This window comes from Phoca vitulina, unplaced genomic scaffold, assembly GCF_004348235.1.
Source record: "Phoca vitulina isolate PV1807 unplaced genomic scaffold, GSC_HSeal_1.0 scaffold12, whole genome shotgun sequence".
In the NCBI taxonomy this organism is placed as follows: Eukaryota; Metazoa; Chordata; class Mammalia; order Carnivora; family Phocidae; genus Phoca; species Phoca vitulina.
In genome coordinates this window covers 20392201-20414817 of record NW_022589715.1, presented here as the reverse complement: position 1 = coordinate 20414817, position 22617 = coordinate 20392201, and the positions used below count along the sequence as shown (strand labels likewise).

Below are 22617 nucleotides of genomic sequence, written 5' to 3'. Positions count from 1 at the left end.
ACTGGAGAGAAGAAGGCAGACTGGCAAGGGACCTTGGCATCCAGGAAGTAACAGTGCCGAGTCTGTGGGTTTTCTTTTATCTTTATATATTGCAGACTTGGTGTTACAAAAGCCAGTAACTTGTAAATGTCAATGGGCACAGACAATAAAAGCCCTAACAAAAGTTTGCTCCTCTTTGGTTTTAAAAGGATCATAAAAGGGACAGTCTAGCAGGATTTAAAACAAAAAAACAAACAAACAAAAACTTTTAGAAAACAGCTACTTTACTCTATCCAAACAGCACAGAAAAAATTGTGGCCCCACCTCTACTCACACCAGCAAGTGCCTAGGATGTAACCTAGACTTCCACTCTCCACTAGTTATAAAAATTTGCCCTTCCTCTCTCCAGGCATCCTCATGAAAGTGACATTGTCTTTAAACCCTGCATGGCAATCCCTAACGCACCACCATGATGCCCAGGGAAGACAGGGTGACCCAGAAGTCCAAATACTTCCTTGAGATCATCCAACTTTATTAATTATTTATTTACATTTTTTTTTTTTTTTGAGATTAAGAGCACAGAGAGAGTGATAGGGAGAAGCAGACTCCCCACTGAGCAGGGAGCCCGATGCGGGGCTCAATCCCAGGACCCTGAGATCATGACCTAAGCCGAAGGCAGACGCTCAACGAACTGAGCCACCAAGATGCTCCGAGATCATCCAACTTTTAGATGAATAGCCAAAATGCTTCACTGTGGGAGCAGGCAACATGGATTCCAAGCAGATGCAGCAGATCCACATGTCCATGGGAAGGGTGTGGTACTGATGGGCAAGAACACCACGATACACAAGGTCATCTGAAGGCGTCTGGAGAACAAGCCTGCTCTGCAGAAACTATCGCCTCACATTAGGGGGAATGTGGGCTTTATGTTCACCAAGGAGGACCTCACTGAGATCAGGGACATGCTGCTGGCCAACAAGGTGTCAGCTGCTACCTGTGCTGGTGGCATAGCCCACGTAGAGTCTCTGTGTCAGCCCAGAACCCTGGTCTGGGGCCCGAGAAGACCTTGTTCTTCCAGGATTTAGGCATCACCACTAGAATCTCCAGGGGAACCACTGAAATCCTGAGTGATGTGCAGATGTTTAACGCTGGAGACAAAGTGGGAGCCAGCGAAGCCATACTGCTCACCATGCTGAACATCTCCCCCTTCTCCTTTGGGATGACCATCCAGTAGGTGTTTGACAATGGTAGCATCTACAACCCTGAAGTGCTTACATCACAAAGGAAACTCTGCATTCTCGCTTCATGGAAAGTGTCCCCAGTGTTGCCGGTGTATGTCTGCAGATAGGTTACCTGGCCATTGCATCAGTGCCCCATTCTACCACCAAAAGATACAAGCAGGTCCTAGCTTTGTCTGTGGTGACTGACTACACCTTCCCACTTGCTGAAAAGGTCAAGACCGTCTTGGCTGATCCATCTGCATTTGTGGCTACCGCCCCTGTGGCCACCACCACCACTGCTGCACCTGCTGCTGCAGCCCCAGCCAAGGCTGAAGCAAAGGAAGAGTCACAGGAGTCAGACAAGGAGAGGGGATTTGGTCTCTTTCACTAATCACCGAAAAGCAACCGATTCAGCCAACTTTATTTGTGAAACAAGGAAATAAAGGCTTACTTCTCTTAAAAAAAAAAAAAAAATTGCCTAACCCTCCTGTCAATTACGATGGATCAGATAAGTCTGAGTGGTGAGCCAGGACTTTTATCCTTGCAGAATGAGTGGCAACTAGGCTGTCTTTCTTTTTCTCCTTTGACGTAGGTGGAGACCATGTGGGAATCCTGTACTTCTACCTCCACCCGAAGGTAACAGGGTACCCCTCCTTATTCTTGACTGAGGTGATGTCAATAGATAGTCAGGACTTCATCACTACTCAGTAGTAAAGAGAAGTTACCTTCTCTACAGTCAAAGGAGGCTGAGTAGGGAATCGGGACTTTCACTGTACCTGGCAGTACCGAGCGGTACTCTCCCTTCCCCTGCCAGACTAGTGTCAAAGAAGGCTAGCCAAACCAAGACTTAAATGAGATCCAAAATTTCATACATAGCCCCCCAAATATCTAGGACTTAATTCAAAGATCTCTTGACATGCAAAGAGCCAGGAAGATCTCAACTTAAATGAGAAAAGGTAATCAACAGATACCAACACTTAAGTGATACAAATGTTAGAAATATCTGACAAGAATTTTAAATCATTCATCATAAAAATGCCTCTATGAGCAATTATGAACATATGTGATGTATTTTTTAAAACAGAAATCCTTAGCAAAGAAATAGAAAATATAAATAAGAACCCTGGAGGGAGAACAGTAGAAATTATACAATTTGAACAGAAAGAATATAATTTGGAAAATAATGCAAAAATAGGGATTCAGGAATCTGTGGGACTATTACAAAATATCTAACATACATGTTATCAGAGTTCCAGGAGAAGGAGAAAAGGGCAGAGTTGGGAAAAGTATTCAAAGAAATAGAAGTTGAAAACTTCCCCAAATTAGACATACATTAAACTGAGCAAATCCCAAGCAAGATAGACCCAAAGAAATTCATGCCCAGACATAATAGTAAACTTTTGAAAATTAAAGGAAAATAAAAATTTTGAAAGCAAACAGAGAGAAACAACACCTTACCTATAGGGGAAAATTTTCTAATGATAGTAAATTCCTGATAAGAATTCATGGAGGCCAAAAGGAAGTAGCATTTTTTTTTTTTTTTTTTGTCAGAGAGAGAGAGAGAGAGAACAAGCAGAGGGAGCATCAGGCAGAGAGAGAAGCAGGCTCCCCGCTGAGCAAGGAGCCCAATGAGCCCAGTGCAGGACTAGATCCCAGGACCCTGGGATCGTGACCTGAGCCAAAGGCAGACGCTTAACCAACCGAGCCACCCAGGCACCCCAGAAATAGTATGTTTTAAAGTGCTGAAATAAAAGAACTTTATTCCAGAATATACACCCAAGAATAATAGACTTCAGAAATAGAGAGGAATTCAAGACAGTCTCAGATGATGGAAAATAAAATAAAATAAACAAAACAGAAACAAAAATGAATAAAGATTGTTGCCAGATTTACCCTAAAATAATGGCTTAAGGAAGTTATCTAAACAGAAAAGAAATGATAAAGGAACAAATTTTGAAACATCAAAAAGGAAGAAAAAAATAACAGAAAGCAAAATTATGTGCAAATACAATAGACTTCCCTTCTCCTATTAAGTTTTCTAAATTATACCTGATGTTTGAAGCAAAAATTATAAAACTGTCCACTTTAGCTTTCAGTGAATTTTTGAAGCAAAAATTATAAAACTGTCTACTTTAGCTCTCAGGAAATATTTAAGATAATTATAATTGAGGTAAGGTAGAATAATGTAAGGGTAGAAAAATTTTGCATACTTTACTCCAACTAGTCATATGTTGACACCAGTAGACTGTTATAAGTTATGTAGCCACAATATGAAACCTAAAGCAAATAATTAAAAATTCTAAACAAAAAGATACACTTACAGACATCACAGATAAATTAAAATGGAATTCTAAACAATGTTCAAGTAACCTATAGGAAGAGAAGAAAAAGAAAACACAGAACTGAAAAACAAATAGAACAATCGGAAAACAAAAAATAAAATGATAGTCATAAGCTCTTAACACATCAGTAATTGCATTATATGTAATCTAATTACAACAATTAAAAAAATTAAGATCACAAGAGTATATTTAAAATTATGATGCAACTGTATGCTCTTTACAAGAACCTCACTTAAAATACAGGTTTCCCTCACTATCTATAAGTAGAGTGCTCTTATGAAACCTTACATAAGCCACAACATGGCACAAAGTGAAGAAGCAATTATCATTAATTTATATGGAAAATTTTTCTAGCATTCCCAGATCCCAAAAATAACCTCTCTTAGGCTTTTCTGATTCCTGAGGACACATCTTGCTAGTGGATGCACAAAATAAATCAAGAGAAAAAACAGATGCTCATAGACATAGTTCAAAGCTAGGGAGGCTTAAAGCTGAGATGCTGAGCATCGTTCCTGGGGAAGGAACTTGGTGGAGCACCTCTTGCTGCTACTGGTTGGCCCTACCTCTAGAACGGCTCACCGCAAAAGAAACACTGAACGCTCTTTTTGCCTTTTTTCATTAAAGTGAAAATCCTCTTAGGATTTCTTTAGGTTAATGGAAACAGGTACTAATGTAGATCTTTCATAAAAGTGAAGTGGCATAACACAAACTTTCAAAAAGTGGGGAATACCTGTATGACATATGGAGGTTGAAAGTCTAAGTATTTATAAAGAATATGCAAATAACCAAAGGAAAACAGGAGTGGCTGTATTAATATATCAGACAAAGTAGACTTCCCAGCAAAGAATATTACCAGGAACAGAGTGGGTCATTACATAGTGAGAAGGGCCAATCCACCAATGAGACAACAATACTAAATGTGTATACACCAAACAGCAAAGCTGCAAAATATGTGAAATGAAACTGGTAGACTGAAAGAATAGGCAAATCCACAATTATATTTAACCTCCCCACACCCATCTCTCAAGCAGTGATAGACAACTAGATATAAAATCAGCAAAAATATAAAAGAAGTCAACATTGTTATTAACCAAGAGGATCTAATACACATTTATAGGATATACCACCTAATAACGATAGATTACACATTATGTCCACAGAACATTTACCAAAATAGACCATATCTTAACCATAAAACAAACTCAAAATGTTAAAAAGAATTTAAATCATATAGAGTGTATTCTCTGACCACAATAGCATCAGAGTAGAAAATCAATATTAGAGCAATAACAGGGCAACCTCCAAATGCTTGGAAATTAAACACTGTATTTCTAAGTGATCCAGAAATCAAAGAGGAAATATTAAAGGAAGTAGAAAAAGAATAAATTTAACAGAATGAAATTAACATATCAATATAAGTGGGATGCAGCTGAAGTAGTGATAAAGGGAAATGCATATCACTAGATGCCTGTTAGCAAAAAAGAAAAATCTCAAATCAATAATCTAAGCTTTCACATCAAGAAACTAGACAAAGAAGAACACAAATAAACCCAAAGCATGCAGAAGAAGGAAAGAATAACTAAAGAAACAAAACTAGCAGAAATTAATGAAGTGAGGAAACAGAAATAATGAAGAAAAACTGTATAAAAAATATCTGGTTTTTGGAAAAGATCAGTAAAACTGACAAATCTCTGGTGTAACAGATTAGAAAAAAAGAGAGAAGACATCAATGTCATGAATGAAATAGGAGATACCTCTCTAGCCTCTACTGGTATCAAAGGGATAATAAGGGAACAATACAAATAACTCTACACAAATTAATTTGACAACATAGATGAAATGGACCAATTCTTGAAAGCACAAATTAGCACTACTCAGCCAACATGAAATAGATAATGTAAACAGCTCCATAACTCTGAAGAAATTAAATTGTTTATTTAATGAAATTCTGAAAAAGAAATCTCCAGGCTCAAATAGTTTCATTAGAAAAGTATACTAAACATTTTTAAAAGAACTAAAAAAAATCAAGAACTAATTTTAAGCAAGCTCATATAAAAAAATAGAAGAGGAAAGACTTTCCAACTCATTTGATACAGCTAATAATTACCCTAATACAAATCCAGATGACAAAAATGGTAGAGAGAAAGAGAGAGAGAGAGAAAAGGAAGGAAGAAGGAAGGAAAGAAGGAGGAAGGAAGGAAGGAAAGAAGGAAGGAAGAAGTAAAGGAGTGAGGGAGGGAAGAAACAACAGATCAATATTCCTCATATATATAAATAAAAAAATTCTGAACAAAACATTAGCAAATAGAATTCAGAAAAACATAAGAAACTAGTACATCATAACTAAATGAGTTTATTCTAGGGATGCAAGACTAGAACAATATTCCAAATCCAAGAAATATAACCTTCTATATTAAGAGAGTAAGAAAGAAAAATTACATGAAAAATTACATGATCCTACCAATTGATGCAGAAAAAGCATTTGGCAAATTTCAACACCCATTCATGGTAATAATTCTTAGAAAACTAGGAATAGAGTGACTTCTCTAACTTGCTTTTTAAAAAAAAAGAAAACTACAAATTATCTACAGCTAGTGGTAAAAGACTGAATGCTTTTTCTCTAAGTTTAGGAATAAAACAAGTTTATCCAGTCTCACCACTACTATTGAACATGGAATTGGAAGTTGTAGCCAAAAGGATACAGTTAAGTAAAGGAAATAAAGGCACTCATGTTGGAAAATAAGAAATAATTTCTATTTGCAGATGACCTGATTGTTTATGTAGAAAATTCCAAAAATCTACAAAACAGTTCTATAATTTATATGTGAGTTCAGAAATGTCACACAGTACAACATAAACATTAAAAAAAAAAGTCAATTGCATTTTTATATACTAGCAATGAACACATCAAAATCAAAATTAAAAATACAATACCAGTTCCAAACCTTCAAAAAAGGGTAATATCTACATATACATCTAATAAAATATGTACAACACTGATACACTGTAAATTATAAAATGCTGATGAAATCAAAGAAGATATAAATACATGGAAACATATAACATGGTCATGAATTAGAAGACTCAACATAGGAAAGACATCAATTTTCTGTAAATTGTCATACATATACAACACAATTCCTATCAAATCTTAGCAAGATATTTTGTAGGTATATAGAAGATTATTCTAAAGCTTATATGGAAAGGCAAAAGAAGTAAAATATCTGTAACATTTCTGAAAAATATAATAAAGTGGTAGGAATTACCAGTCCATGTGATTTGAAGACTTACTATAAGCTACAATATCTGGACTATGGTATTGGCAAAGGCATAGACACACAGATCAAAAGAATAGGATAGAGAATACAGAAACACACAAAAGTACAGCCAACTGATTTTTTGACAAAGGTAAAAAGCAATTCAATGGAGGAAGAATAACCTTTTCAACAAATTGTGCTGACACAATATGATACCCATAGGCAGAAAAATGAATCTCGACCTAAACCTCACAAATTACACAAAACTTAATTCAAAACAGACGATAGATTTAAATAAAAATGTAAAACTATAATACCTCTTGAAAACATAGGAGAAAATCTTTTGGACTTCAGACTTGGTGAAGAGTTTTTAAACATGACACCAAAAAAAGTCCATAAAAGAAAGAAAGAAAAAAAAGATGAACTTCTTTCCCTGAAGAAGATACATGGGTGACATATAAGCATGTAAGAAGATGTTTCATATCAATAGCCATTAGGGAAATGCTAATTAAGACCACAATGAGACATCACTACACACCTATTGGAAGAACTAAAATTAAAAACAGTGACACCACCAAATGCTGGTGAAACTATAAAGAAATTCAATCCCAGGTGCCTGGGTGGCTCAGTCAGTTAAGAGCCCAACTCTTGATTTCTGCTTAGGTTGTGATCTCAGGGTCTTGAGATTGAGCCTCCTTGCCTTGTGGGCGGGGGGTGGGCAGTCCGTACTCAGCAGGGAATCTGTTTGGGATTCTCTCTTTCCCTCTCCCTCTGCCCCTCCCCTGCTCCTGCTCTCTCTCTCTAATATAAATAAATAAATAAAAACTTTTTTTTTAACCTAATGATTTTCTTTTTCTTTATTATTATTATGTTATGTTAATCACCATACATTACACCATTAGTTTTTGATGTAGTGTCCCATGATTCATTGTTTGCGTATAACACCCAGTGCTCCATGCAATATGTGCCCTCCTTAATACCCATCACCGGGCTAACCCATCCCCCCACCCCCTCCCCTCTAGAACCCTCAGTTTGTTTCTCAGCATCCATAGTCTCTCATGGTTCGTCTCCCCCTCCGATTTCCTCCCCTTCATTCTTCCCTTCCTGCTATCTTCTTCTTTTTTTTTTTTTAACATATAATGTATTATTTGTTTCAGAGATACAGGTCTGTGATTCAACAGTCTTACACAATTCACAGCGCTCACCATAGCACATACCCTCCCCAACGTCTATCACCCAGCCACCCCATCCCTCCCACCCCCGACCACTCCAGCAGCCCTCAGTTTGTTTCCTGAGATTAAAAATTCCTCATATCAGTGAGATATGATACATGTCTTTCTCTGATTGACTTATTTTGTTCAGCATGATACCCTCCAGTTCCATCCATGTTGTGGCAAATAGCAAGATTTTATTCCTTTTGATGGCTGCATAATATTCCATTTTATATATATATCACATCTTCTTTATCCATTCATCTGTCGATGGACATCTTGGCTCTTTCCACAGTTTGGCTATTGTGGACATTGCTGCTATAAACATCAGGGTGCATGTACCCCTTCGGATCCCTACATTTGTATCTTTGGGGTAAATACCCAGTAGTGCAATTGCTGGATCGTATGGTAGCTCTATTTTCAACTTTTTGAGGAACCTCCATACTGCTTTCCAGAGTGGCTTTTTAAACAACAACAACAACAACAACTCGATTCCTCATATACTGTTGGTAGAAATGTAAAATGGCTGAGTTGCTATGAAAAATAGGTAGGCAGTTTCTTAAAAACATAAACTATACATTACCATACAACAGATCAATTGCACTTCTGGGCATTTATCCCAGAAAAATAAAACTTATATCCACACAAAAACCTGTACACAGTTTTTTATAGCAACTTTCTTTGTAACAGCCCCAAATTGAAAGCAACAAAAATGTTACTTAACATGTCTATGGAAAAACAAAATGTAGTATCTACATATCATGGAATACTATTAATCAGTAAAAAGGAACAAACTATCAATATATGCAGCAACTTGGATCATTCTCAAGAGCACTTCCCTGAGTGGGAAAAAAAAAAAAAAGCCAGTCTCTAAGGGTCACATACTATATAAACCCATTTATATAACATTCTCAGAACAAAGTTATAGAGAGGGAGAACTGACTAATGGTTGCCAGAGTTTAATGAACAGAGTAATAAGGGGTCAGGGATTTTGGTATGGCCATAAAGGGGTAGCAAAATGGAAATCTTGACAGTAATAAAGTAGTTCTGTATGTTGTGTATTGAGGTAGCGGTTTTATGAACACACACTTGTGATAAAATGTCATACAACTATACTCACATTTTATTGTGTTAACAGTTTCTTGGTTTGCTATTGTAGTATAGGCATGTAAGATGTCATCTGTGGGAGAAACTGGGTGAATGGTGAGTGAAAACTCTCTGTGTGGTCTTTGCAACTTCCTGGGAATCCATAATTACTTCAAAATAAGAAGCTAGCAACAAAAAAAGAGACAAAAAATAACTAAATAAAAAAAAAACACAAGGCATTGAGACAGTAAACCATAAACTTTTGGTATTACTATTAAATCACTGTTTATATTGTATTAAGGAATATTATCAAAAACTTAATATAAGGCAAGTGGATGGTTGCATGTACCACTATCCTTACTTTTTAATATATAAATTCCACAATTCAAATAAAAATCTCAGTGGGACTTTCACTGAAATATCAATCTCTGATAAGGTTTACCTAGAAAAATAATATGGGCAGTATTTGCAAGAAGATATGGGGCAGAAATTTAAAAAACAAAAAACAATAAAGATGTGGAACATTAGGAAGTTGAAGAAGGAGCCCTGGAAGAGCAGGGAAGATGGATTTTACTAGACGACATCAAAGTATATAATAAAATGACTGTAACTAAATTTGTACATGATTGGACAGAAATTAGCACAGAGATATTTGGCACTAATTAGAAAGTCTAAGAACAAACAAAAACTTAAAAATAATTTAGTATCCTCTAAAGTACTAATAGCAGTGACAGAATATGCCAAGAGTCAAGAATATGGTTTAGGAGTCAAGTAAGCTTAGATGTGAATCCTGGCTCTTACATTAACTGACTAGGTGACATTCATTCGATAGCAATTTCTTGAGGGCTACCTATGTTTCAATGATTATGTACCACATTGATGAAGCAATAATAATCAAAATAGAATTATTCCATCTTGTAAGGGAAACCTAAGAAGGATATGGACAAATTATGCAGTGATACACTCTTCAAGAGTAAGTTATGGGGAATATGGAGGTCAACAGATAAGAGACCAGGTCAGAATTAAAAAGTGAGAGCACCAGCGCGGAGTCTGCTTCAGATTCTCTCTGCCTCTCCCTCTGCCCCTCCTGCTCATGCTCTCTCTCTCCCTCAAATAAATAAGTAAATCTAAAAAAAAAAATATTTAAAAAGAAGTGAGAGCACCCTTTCTGAAGAAAGTGATTCCTGAAGTTATATATGAAGGATGAGCAAGAGCGGTCTAGGTGAAGACCCAGGAATGGAGAAAAGTGGATTGAGATTATAAACGTGATTCAATACAGATCGCACAACATTTGCAAGACCAAGAGGAAATAATTTATTCAAAGTTGCTATAATCAGCTTACTTTTCATCCTTTCCATTATAACACCTATATGTTTGATGAACAAAGAGGTTCAATAGAACAGCCCATATTAAGAGCCTTGTAGGTCAAATAGACTCATAACTCTACAGTTAATTATTGTGAATGTAAAGTGAAACACAGAGATTGCAGAAGTAAAGAATATGCTCATCTGAAATTTCCTAAATAAGAGGCTGAAGAGATTGAAAACATGAACAAAGCACAAGTGTATTTGAAAGTCCTCTCCAGGTTTCTTACATTTTCCTTACCGTTTGACCTATAATTGAAAAGATTAAAACTGGGGCATCTGGTTGGCTCAGTAGGTAGAGCATGTGATTCTTGATCTTGGGGTCTTGAGTTCAAGCCCCACATTAGGTGTAGAGATAATTCAAGTACATAAATAAATAAATAAAAATAAAGATAAAGAGATTGGAACTTCCAAGAAATCGTAAACGTATGTTTGTGTGTGTGTTTGGTTAGCTGAATGGTTGCTTTCAGTATAGAATGATGTGTAATCTGTATATCAGGGATCAGAATATATCCTATGAAAGTGAGTTTTAATGATTAGTTGTGATTCATAACATAACATTACACAAATGAGTAGCTGTATTTAGATATTAAATCACTTCTTGTCAAAATTTGCCAATATGTTTTTCTAATAGTCATGAACTACCACATCATGAAAGAGATTCTAATTTATCATCATTTCATTTTTGATGTTATTAAGAAAGGTAAATATAAACAGACTTGTACCAAGAAGCAAAAGCTAATTCAACTATACTCACAGGCACAGATGTAATAAGTGCATGTCAAAACATAGCATTTTCATAGGCAACTGGGCATTTACATTTCTGAGTGGGTTTTTAGAATTGTAATTATCCAATTTACAAGGCAAGAGGGCAATTTCCTTATGAAAATAAAGCCTCACCAAGCCTGATCAAAATGCAGTTGGGAACCTTATACTTATTGATGACACTGGAATTGGAGACAATCTTAAAGTAATTTTTCCAGGAAACGAACCATAGAGTAACTTGTACTTTTCCCCATCACTAGGCAATAAATTAATAATTTCCTATATTCACATATAGTCATTTCATATTTCTTATTATTTCCAATGATAAGTCTTAGGCAGGCATAAATTGGAAGAAGCATAAATATTGTGTTTAGTCCATAGGAGATGGTGGAAAATTGAAATCTGTATTGGGTTTCACAGTTCCTCTAGAGAAGGGATTGAGAGTATTGTGAGTATCAAAGATCAAGTAGTGTTTATAAAAACAGTGTTCTCAAATCTTTGGGGAGTAGTAAAAAATAGATAAAAGTAAGCCAAGGAATAGTTAAAAAATCAGGAAATACGATAAATTTACTGCTCACCAAATATTCTATTTTTTTCCCTACATTTTCTAGTCTTCTTGTAGCTGGCAATTGTTATATGACAAATTCTAGTCAATGGGTGATGAGGAAAAGTAACATGCGTCATTTCTAGACGAAAGCAGTGGAATTCTGTGTGAAATTATCCAGGATATCTTTTCTTGTTCTGGTGAACCTGGAAATTTGTTTAAGTTCATATTGTTATATGAAGCTCCCATTAGCCTTGGACCCTGAGTGAGCAGATCCCCTTGGAATCCCAAACTGGAAATGAAATAAAACTGGATTACTATAAGCCACTTAAAAAAAAGCCTAATCCACATGGTACCTGGGAACAGGAACCTAAGATGCAACATGGATAAGAGTCTATGCAGGATTCCCAACAGCATTAGGACTCCTACTGATCTTTGGAGAAAGGGGGCTCTCTGGTCTATGGGTCTTGTTAACTAAAAACAAATAAAAATATAGCGTCCCTTGCATATACAATTTAAAAATAAACTTGATTTCCAAGTACTTTCAGATTTATTGAGAAGTTATAGTACTGTGCAGAGTTCTCATATACCCCTTGCCCAGTTTCCCCTATTGTTAACATCTTACATTAGTATGGTACATTTGTCTTAACTAATGAATCGTCACTGATACATTATTATTCACTGAAGTTCATACTTTATTTGCATTTCTTTAGTTTTTACCTAATATCCTTTCACCTATTCCAGGATCCCATTTAGAATCCCATATCATTTATTTTTCTTGTCTCCTTAGACTCTAGAAACTGTGACAGTTCCTCGGACTTTCCTTGTTTTTGATGACCTTTGCGGTTTCAAGGAGTACTGGTCAGGCATTCTGTAGGCTAGATTTAAATTTGGGTTTGTCTGATAGTTTTCTCATAGTTAAACTATGATTATGGGTTTTGGGCAGGAAAATCACATCATACTGAGAGTACATACTATTGAGATGACTCATCACTGAGGATGTTATCCTTAATGACCTAGCTGAGGTAGTGTTCTTAAGTTCCCTCCCACCCCAGAAAGTTACTCTTCACCCTCACATTTCACACTGTACTCTATAGAAGAAAGTCACTTGCATACATATTTTTATATCTAGATAATTCGACCTGAATCCCATTCTCCACTTGTAAAATGTTCTAATATTTCTTGGTACCTTGTCCTAATGGTATCTATACAATGAAGACACTTCAGGTAATGAAGGTTCAAACTTGTGGAAAGATATGTTAAGCTCATGGTTCTTTAATATTTGTCTTTGGAGCTGCATCCAACATTTACACATCTACTCTCACAGTAACTCAGAATATTAGCATTTCAGAACTGTACATAAGAAAATGCAATAGTCAGCTCAAGCTGCCATAAAAATACCACAGACTGAGTGGCATATACAATAGAAAATCATTTTCTCACAGTTCTGGAGGCTGGAAGTTTGAGATCAGGGTACAGTATGGTTGGTTTTTGGTGAAGACTCTTCCTGGCTTGCAGTTTACAGCATTCTCTATTGTATGTGGCCTCCATGGCCTTACTTGGGTTCATGAATGTGGAGGAGAGCAAGTGAGGTCTCTGGTGTCTCTTCTTTTAAGGACACTATCCTATCAGATCAGGGCCCCACCCTTATGACTTCATTTAACCTTCATTACTTCCTTAAAGGCCCATCTCCAAATACAACAACACTGGGGATTAGGGCTTCAATATAATGAACTTTTAGGAGACACAAACATTCAGTCCATTACTGAAGGTAAAGAAATAAGAGAAAAGCCAAGTAATGAATAGAAGATGATATGTGAAATTGAATTTCTCTTCCACCCAATTCAAATAAAAGAAAAGCAAATTACTGGAAAAAATATTTTTATTTATTTTATTCTATTGCTTTATTACTATTTGTTTTTGGAAAAGCAGTAATATTTACCTTTCAAATGTGCACTAGGTGTCAAGACATGATTAGATATAAATCTATTCAAACCAACCCTAAAATGAGGCCCCTTATATAAACACACAGCACAATTAGAATGAAACGGTCATCTCAATACTACTCTACTAATGAGAATTGCCTCTATGAAATGACTATATTCATTTAATTAAAAAGCCCATTATGGATCTCATTCAAAATGCTGTTCACTGAGCTCTTCAGAATAAATCTAATTTGTTTTAGTGGAGTGTTTAGAAGTGTCATTTTTATTTGTTTTCCAAGATGGTAAAACAACAGGGTCTTGGAAAATATAATGAGCCATTCATCAAAAGAAGTCACAGTGAATGGCTTTTATAAGTTGAGAAAGCCTTAAAATTAAAAGGGAGTCATGTCATCATAATACGCTAAGAAAAGGACAAAGGAGAGTTTCTGCTCAATACACGAGAGAAAAAAATGGAACAATGATATAAAATGCAAAGCTTTCTTCTACTTTCTACTTGTTCAGCATATTTATAAAGTTTTATTTTTAACTACTCTAATTATTGTACTTGAGAAGGAAAGAGTACAGTAGTATCTACTGTGTTAGTAGCATGTTCAAAGTAACGTGTTACATAGTTTTACATATAATTTCATTTGTTTAATACATTCGAAACCTTGAGAAAAAGATTTTCAAACCCAAGGAAGTGTATAAAGTCCTTAGTCTATAAAAAAAAGTAGGATCATTAATTGCTGAGAAAATATTAGATAATTAAATATATTGCACTAGAACAACTGCTTATTTTAGCAGGAAAAAATGAAAGTTTTTACCTAGTTATATTGCAAGGTAAATTTCAAGTGGAACAAATTTTAAATGTAAAAATGTTAAGTAGACATATGGAACAAAATAATATTTCCACTGATTTCTGGAAAACAAAGAAGACAAAAGAGTTGTAAATGATTTAGCAGAGTGGAGGAACTTACATTCCAAGGGTCTACAGAGAAGATTCTGATAGGAAAAGGGCCTATTTGTCTCACCAATCTCCTGAGACGGTCCAGCAGGAATGATAGTGGACGGTCAGAGACTGGTGCTAAAATCGCTTAAAAGGCCTAGTCCTTCGGACTGTAGGAAGCAGAGGGACAATTCTGCAGGTAGACAGAGCTGCGGAGGCTCTGGATGCAGAGGAGGTGAGACCCACTGGCGTGCAGGGAGGCAAGGCATCAGACTGAATCCGGGACAAGCATAAGAGACATGGGCCAAACTCAGAGACCTCCCTCTTCTCCCCCAATCTACTCCCTGAAAATAGACCAAATACTGGAAGATGGCTGAATAAATTGTATTATCTACAGGAAACAAACAAAAATACTGAAATGCTGATATTTGGTAGGGGAAAAGGTCCGCCCCCCCCAAAAAAAGTCATGCCCTGCTATCTTCCTGATCTCTGTCCAGTAAAGCCATAGGAATCAAATGTCCCCAGATAAATCTTCTAATAAGCTTTTTAGTGTTTCAACAATTATTGAAGAAATCTCCCAGAAAGTAGAAAATGAAGCAACTGAAATAAGTGAAAATATAGTAGAAAATTTAAAACACTGGTCTAGAAGATCCACTCTATAATGTAGAGAGACCATATATTCCAGTTTGCACTGGTAGTTCTTGTTTAGAACTGTTTTTCCAGATTTATTGATAATGCCACTTTCAAGTTAAAAAATAGCCTGCCGTGGACTATGAATTATAAGATCATATTATTAGACAGCAAGAATTTCCATAAAGAGAATTTACATTTGAAAATGATTAGACATCTCACAGCACTGTATTATTTTTTCCACCTACATTTCTATTATTCTCAGTTTCCTTCATCAGCTCATATTCTTTGCTGTCTAGTTTTGTTTCCTTAAATTAGTTCTAAGCCTTTTTGTAATCTCATTCTATACTTAAATCTTTGATGACTTGATCCATATACAAAACTCCAAATTCCATCAATAGGTCAACAACTTTAAAATTTTTATTCTTGGCACCTACTTCTCATCTCAGCTCCAAGTCTGAATCCAAGTATATCCAAATGAGCATTTGGCATTTCCATTAAAACAAAACAAAACAAAACCCCCCCAAAACAAAAAACCCCCAAACAAAACAAAACAAAACCCTCAATTTCCTAAATCTGCATTATAATTCCCTTTTCATCACCTCCACTTTCAATCTGTCCTTCTTTTAAGAATCTTCTTCCCTGGATAGTACCACACACTACAATCTAGGAAGCAGGAAATAGAATTCTTGGAGTCATTCTTAACTCTTCCCTCTCCAATACTCTTTTTTTTTTTTTTTTAAGGTTTTACTTACTTATTTAACAGAGAGAGACACAGCGAGGGAGGGAACACAAGCAGGGGGAGTGGGAGAGGGAGAAGCAGGCTTCCCACGGAGCAGGGAGCCCTATGCGGGGCTTGATTTGGATCATGAACTGAGCCGGAGGCAGACGCTTAACCACTGAGCCACCCAGGCTCCCCCTCTCCAATATTCTTACACTGAAATTATTACCAAGTCTTACTGACTTTTTTCCCTACTGATTATCCCTTGTATCTCTCTAAATCTTTGCCCTGCCATTCCTGTCACCCTGCCACTGCTCTCCTCTGAACTCCTGGAATAATCTCCTAACAGGCTCTTCTTCCACCACACATTCTTCTTACTTCCCTCAACTTATTCTGCACACCATATACCCAGGATTTTTTTTTTTTTTTTTTTTAAGACAGATGTCATCAAATCAGTTCCTGGAGTAAAATCCACTAAAGTCATTCCAATTGCTCTTAAACTATGAAAAAATCTTTTAAGGACTTAATTAATCTGTCTTCTCTCTACATTTCTGTCTCCTCTATCACTTGTTCCATGGTTAACTATGGACTCACCATAATGACCTTTCTTCAATTCTCTAAGCCAGTGGTTAGAACCAGTGGTTCTCAAAGTATGTTCTCCAGCCCAGCAAGAGCTGTGTCACCTGAAAACGTTGCAAATGCAGTATGTGCAAATTTGTGGACCCTGACTCAGGCCTGCTGAAACATAAGCTTTAGGATGGGGCTCAGAAATGTATGTTTTAACAAGCCCTCCAGATGAGAACCACTGAACTTTTGTATACACTGATTCCTTCACTTGCAACTGTTTCTTTCTCTCCTCCCTTTTCTTACTTTCTACTTGTTTTCCATATTCGAGCTCAAATTTTATTTCTTCTGGGGCATTTTTCCTGATGCTTCATTTTTTCTATTGTCTACTTTAGATTTTCTTGTTATAAATTCTTCACGGCTTCCAGCATTTTTCACTCAAACCAACTATTACAAGGTGCGATTATATATATTTGTATGATTAGTTGATTAAATGTCCATTTCCCTAACTAGACTTTGCAAAACAGGACACCTCTGACCTGGTTAGATAGACCCATAATTTATTAAGAATGGTAGCACATAGGGGTGCCTGGGTGGCTCAGTCAGTTAAATGTCCAACTCTTGATTTTGGCTCAGGTCATGATCTCAGGGTTGTGAAATCGAGCCCCATGTCAGGCTCCATGCTGGGTGTGGAGCCTGCTCGAGATTCTCTCTCTCCCTCTCCCTCTGCTCCTCCCCAACCTCTCTCAAAAAAATAAAAAAAAGTTAAAAAAAAAAAAAAGAATGGTAGCACGTAAAAAGAGGCTCAGTAAATATGACTAGGTTACTGGCAATATGTTGAACAGAGAGATAAAATGATAATGAAAAGACAAAGTAAAGGAAGGCAATTAGCACACTATATTGTTAATGACAAGCATTCACTGATTTAAGGAAGACAATAGATTATATGTCATTATGTGAAACTTACTGAATCAGAGTGTCTGCTAGACATTCTAAGCCGGTGCCATTAACAAATATAAATGAAACTCGAATATACCAATTGCTGATAATCACTAATGACTTTAATGAAAGGAAAAAAAAGTGCTTAGTTATAAAGAGCATGATTATACAGAGCTCACTTGTAAACAAGGACTTTTGTCAAGTTCTTTTCTTTCCTAATTTCTTTTTCTTTCAGAGCACAAAGAGCTTTGTTCAATCTGTGCTTGCCTTGCATATGTTTTATATGAAAAAATATTTACAGCATTCAACAAAAATCAAATAATAAAAGAGACTGACTAGTTAAATGTTTTATCTTTGGGAGCAGCACTTTATTAGAAAGAGCTTAGACTAAACTCCTGGAGCCTTGGTTCCTTAAATTCTGAATTATGCTTCCTGGTTACTAAGCAACCTGGGTGCTTCATGGAGGACCATGCTTTCCACAGTGATTCAGCTGTGTCTTTCCTACTTGCGAGTGCTGAGAGACACAGAAGTTAAGGTCATCTGGCCACAGTCACGCACTAAAGCAGAAAGATGATGACAAGATCTGAACTGTGGGAAATGTCTGGATTGACAGATAAGGCAGCACCATCTGCATCTCTCTGCAGAGGCTTGGGCAAAAGGAAACACCACTACCTTAATAAGTTATGTATTTGGGTCACGGGTTTTAAGAAAGAAAGGGACAGCTTAGAAAAGTGACCTAGAAAATTGAAAAGTTAGGGCTTAATTGGAAAAAAAATGGTAATAGTCTTGTTCCCAAATTGCCAAGGAAGGTTGTGAAACTGCACCCGTTTGCCCTTCCTTTATGTCCACTCAAAGGAGATTATTTAGACGCAGGTCTCTCCATGATGACTGGTGTGAAAATAAGGTCACCCTTGCTTGGTTCTCCTCCAAATGCCCTTTTCTGTGAAGAAGATAATTCTAATTTTGTGTAGCAATAAACGTATAATAGAAGACCCTGTGGAATTAAAATTTATTAGGATATTTTCTGAAAGAAATGTCTGCTCCTTTTCAGGAATCTGACTCTCAAGGATCCTCATTTTACAGCCCATGTTATTCTTCTTCCACATTGTTATTTGACCACTTACATTTCTGATACTATTCCCTTTTCTTAGTTCATGCCTCATTAGCTATCTAGAGTCTAGACCATGAAATAGCCTCCTAAAAGATCTTCCTGACTTCTGCTGACCCTCCTCTAATTCATTTGCCAGGCTACCACTCAGGCCGAAGTTTCTTTAGTATCAATCTGATTATGTTGTTTGTCCATCCTTCCATGCTTTGCTACCATTTATTATTTATTGCTTGATGGTCAAATGTTTTTGTACAGGATTAAAGGTGCTCTACGACCCAGTAACAGATTACTTTTTCATTCTTATCTCCCACCAAAACATGTCTCCACCATTGAGCTCTATGTGTATTTACTCTACAAGCACAGGTAATTAAAACATAAGATATTATTTAAATTTCTTTGGCTACATCATGTCATTTAACACTTCCAAGCCATTGTACTTGGTGTGTTCATTGCCCAGAATATTCAATTCCTTCTCTAGAGTTTTCTACCTGGTTAATTCTTAGGCCTCCTTCAAGAAGGCTCATGTTCCAACTCTTCTTTGAAACCTATTCCAACCATCCCTCCCCTCTTCTCACTAACCATAGTTACCATTACCTCTGTAACACTTATTTTCTCTGTGCATTTATCAAAACATGACATATTATACATATTCTGTGGGGTTTTACAATTATTTTTCTTTTCCCACTAGATAGCTCCTAGATAGCTCCTAGTTAAGACAGTAATGTTATTGGACATCTTTAGCCCGTGCCCTGTATAGGGAAGGCCCTCAGTAAGCATCTTATAAATGAATAATTGAAAATGCATTACCATGTGATAATTTACACTTATAGTTCATTAATTACACTAGACTGAATTGGGACTCTCTCATATTTATCTTTATATGTCCAGTGCCTACACAAAGCCAATCAGATTATAAGTGTTCAATAAAAGTTTTAATAGATGAATCAGTGGATTAAAAAAAAAAAACCAAAATTTATAAAGTTAAATTGCCAAACTAGACATACACAATATCATAAAGGAGGATGATTTGTCGGGGCGCCTGGGTGGCTCAGTCGGTTGAGCATCTGACTCTTGATTTAGGCTAAGGTCATGATCTCAGGGTCATGGGATCGAGCCCCGTGTCGGGCTCTACACTCAGCACAGAGTCTGCTTGAGATTCTTCCTCTCCCTCTCCCTCTGCCCATCTCCACACATGCACACATGCTTTCTCTCTCTCTCTCTCTGTCTCTCAAATAAATAAATAAATAAATAAATAAATAAATAAATAAATAAAATCTTTAAAAAAAAAGTTTGTCTTGAGTTCCCACTCACCTTCCCTTTCACCCTGTTAAGTCACCTTTTCCCTGCCCTGTATTGTGCCCATTTGCACAGGTCTTTGCTTCTCCTTCTCCACCCTAGCTGGATAATCCTTGCCACCTGTGACTTTTATTGAGCTGTTTGTTAGTCGATGACTCAGGCATATTAGCACTTTCATAGGAGTGTCTTGAGAAATAAAAAGATTTTGATGTCCAAAAGAATGAATCATTAAAGAAGAATTTCAAGCGATCTGATGGACATGGTAATAGATATTTGTGAAGGTGTAGGATACAGAGAGAGGAGAAAGTGGGAACAGAAAGGAACAGCAATTTACCCATGTCTCAGCTGGTACAGTACCTCCATGAAATGAGGCCATTAAACAAGTGAATTGATCACCATTTCCAATTCCTTGATCATCAAAACAAAGTGAATCTTGTAAATATCAAGGTTTTCTTTGCAAGACACAGGTTTAGTCAGAGTTGTAGAAAGACATATTTTTATATAAGATTCTATGATTTGACAGCTTTAAAGTCATGCATTTTAAAGTACAAAGAGCTTTCATTGGCACTATTTTTTAGTGAATTCCGTCTTAATATTTTCATTCTATGTGGCATAACAAATTATAATGGGACCACTTTTAATCAACTTGTTTTTTCATCCTGTTAATTTTCATGTCTATTTGGGACATCCATTAAAGTCAATATCCTTAATTTAATGGAAGATTTCCTTTTGAAGTTGCTACATTTTTTCTGCCTAAATTAACACTGAGGATATGTAATGGATGTGTTAAATAGATAATGCTATTAATGGGAAAACTGCATAAATTAAATACAAGCCTGATAATTTTCAGAGCATCTGTTTTATTTTCAACAGTTCAGATTCTCTTATGCAGTGAACAAGCACCCTGAAGAAAACAGACCTCTGCCCTGTATTGTCTATTACCCTATATTTATAATCACTATGGCAAAATTTTAGTCACTAAACCCTATTTTCATTTTGATATGAATTTAACATAAGGAAGTCAATAAGCTAATATTTAATCTCATCTGGACAACACCTTCACATACACACAAAAATAACCCAAAGGTTTGGGTAAACTTTAGGTGGGAGTCATTCTTTAAAAAATCCTGTAAGTTGAATAGTGAATTAAGAAATTTCAGGGAATTAGATTTAAGGTTTTTAAAATGTTTGAGGATAAAAAGCACAATGTTCTGTTCTAATCTTATACTTCCTCTTTAGAAACAAAATAACAAGACCAATACATAAAAGATGCAATAGGAATATTTGAAGTTTTCTTTTGCAGTTTTCTGTTTTGCTTTTCACATCCAAAGGCATTTAGAAATAGATCAACTTATGAGATTCTTGAACTGCTAATTACATATTTATTATGTATTGCTTTTACAAAACGCATGGCCGGTTAAGTATCCTAATGTTCTGTAACCAGCATTTTTTTTCCTTACTGGTAAATGCAAGATGTCTATTTCTTTCTTATTTCAGTAATAAGAAAATTCTTAGGAAATGATCCCACAAAATATTTTTTTCAGTCTCTCTTAAAAAATAGAGGCAAACAATGCTTGGGATTCATTAATTTGATTACCCTGGCAGCATTTATGTTCACTCTGGGGAAATAATATTAAATTTTATATTTCCATAGTCCTTGTACTCTTGTTTGCTTTTGCTTTCTCTTTCATATGTGAATACACACACACATATCCACACACACACACACACACACACACTCACGCACACACACACAGACACACACGATGTTAAGTTTTTTGGCAATAAAGCAGGAGATTTTTCTGTTACCCACACTGTATATTAAGAGATCACAAAAAGGTTAATGAGCATCTAGATGAGATGGAACCCAAGGGTTTTAGTGTTCATTCAGTGATTTTAAATGTGGCTTTGGCTTTCTTCTGTATCTGTACCTATGGAAAAATATCTCAAACTGCAGAGGAGCACGGTGAAACCACAAGTGCAATAAAGGTCATGGTGTTTAATGGATGATAAATTTGTTCACCTAACCATATTTTTTTATGGTTGGAATTTTTTTTTTTTTTTAAGAATCAACAAAAATGCTTCCAATTTGGTGTTGGGGAATACTTTATATCTCCATGGCTTTTTTTTTTCTCTAGTGTATTCAAAGGCTAAAATTTAGGTACTTAATCAGTGGTTCCCAAGTGACATTAATAAACCTAAGTTACAATGTGTTGGAAGGCTTTGACCAAAAACAAAACAAAACAAAAAAACATGCCTATTATTGCTATTACGTTAAATGCATGATCTTAGGGATTTTTTTGGCTATATTACTATCATTAAAACAGCTTTTGGATTTTTAATATTATGACCCATTCACAACATCTACTATAGGCTTGGGTATCTAATTGTTCAAATGAATATAAAGGGAGCCACAGACAAGTTAACTAAAAATAACTATCATTAGGTCTCTCCTTCTTTCCTAAAACTCCAAAACCCAGATAGCTTGACAGAGTATATGGCTGAAAGCAAGTGAAGAATAATGAGGGTTTGGTGGCTCTCACTATGCAAGGGTAGTGGTGCACGTGTCAGGCTCTGGGAGGGCCTCTAAAGGACACAAAGATGAGCATTAATATGCAAGAAGACTAGACTACTAACAGTGATGGAAATCATATACTATCCAAAAATCATAATGTAAATCTTAAAAGCAAAAGAAAGGAGGAGGGGAGGGGAGGGGAGGG

General features: G+C 36.1%; 1 protein-coding gene and 1 pseudogene across 4 annotated transcripts in view; one reads left to right on the top strand and one right to left on the bottom strand.

Annotated features, from left to right (window-relative positions):
• Positions 1-2739, top strand: part of LOC116636389 — a 29980-nt pseudogene extending 27241 nt beyond the window's left edge.
• The window catches only part of LRRTM4 (leucine rich repeat transmembrane neuronal 4), a 714892-nt gene that overhangs the window by 448916 nt on the left and 243359 nt on the right, over positions 1-22617 (bottom strand). The gene's annotated exons all lie outside the window — the stretch shown is intronic.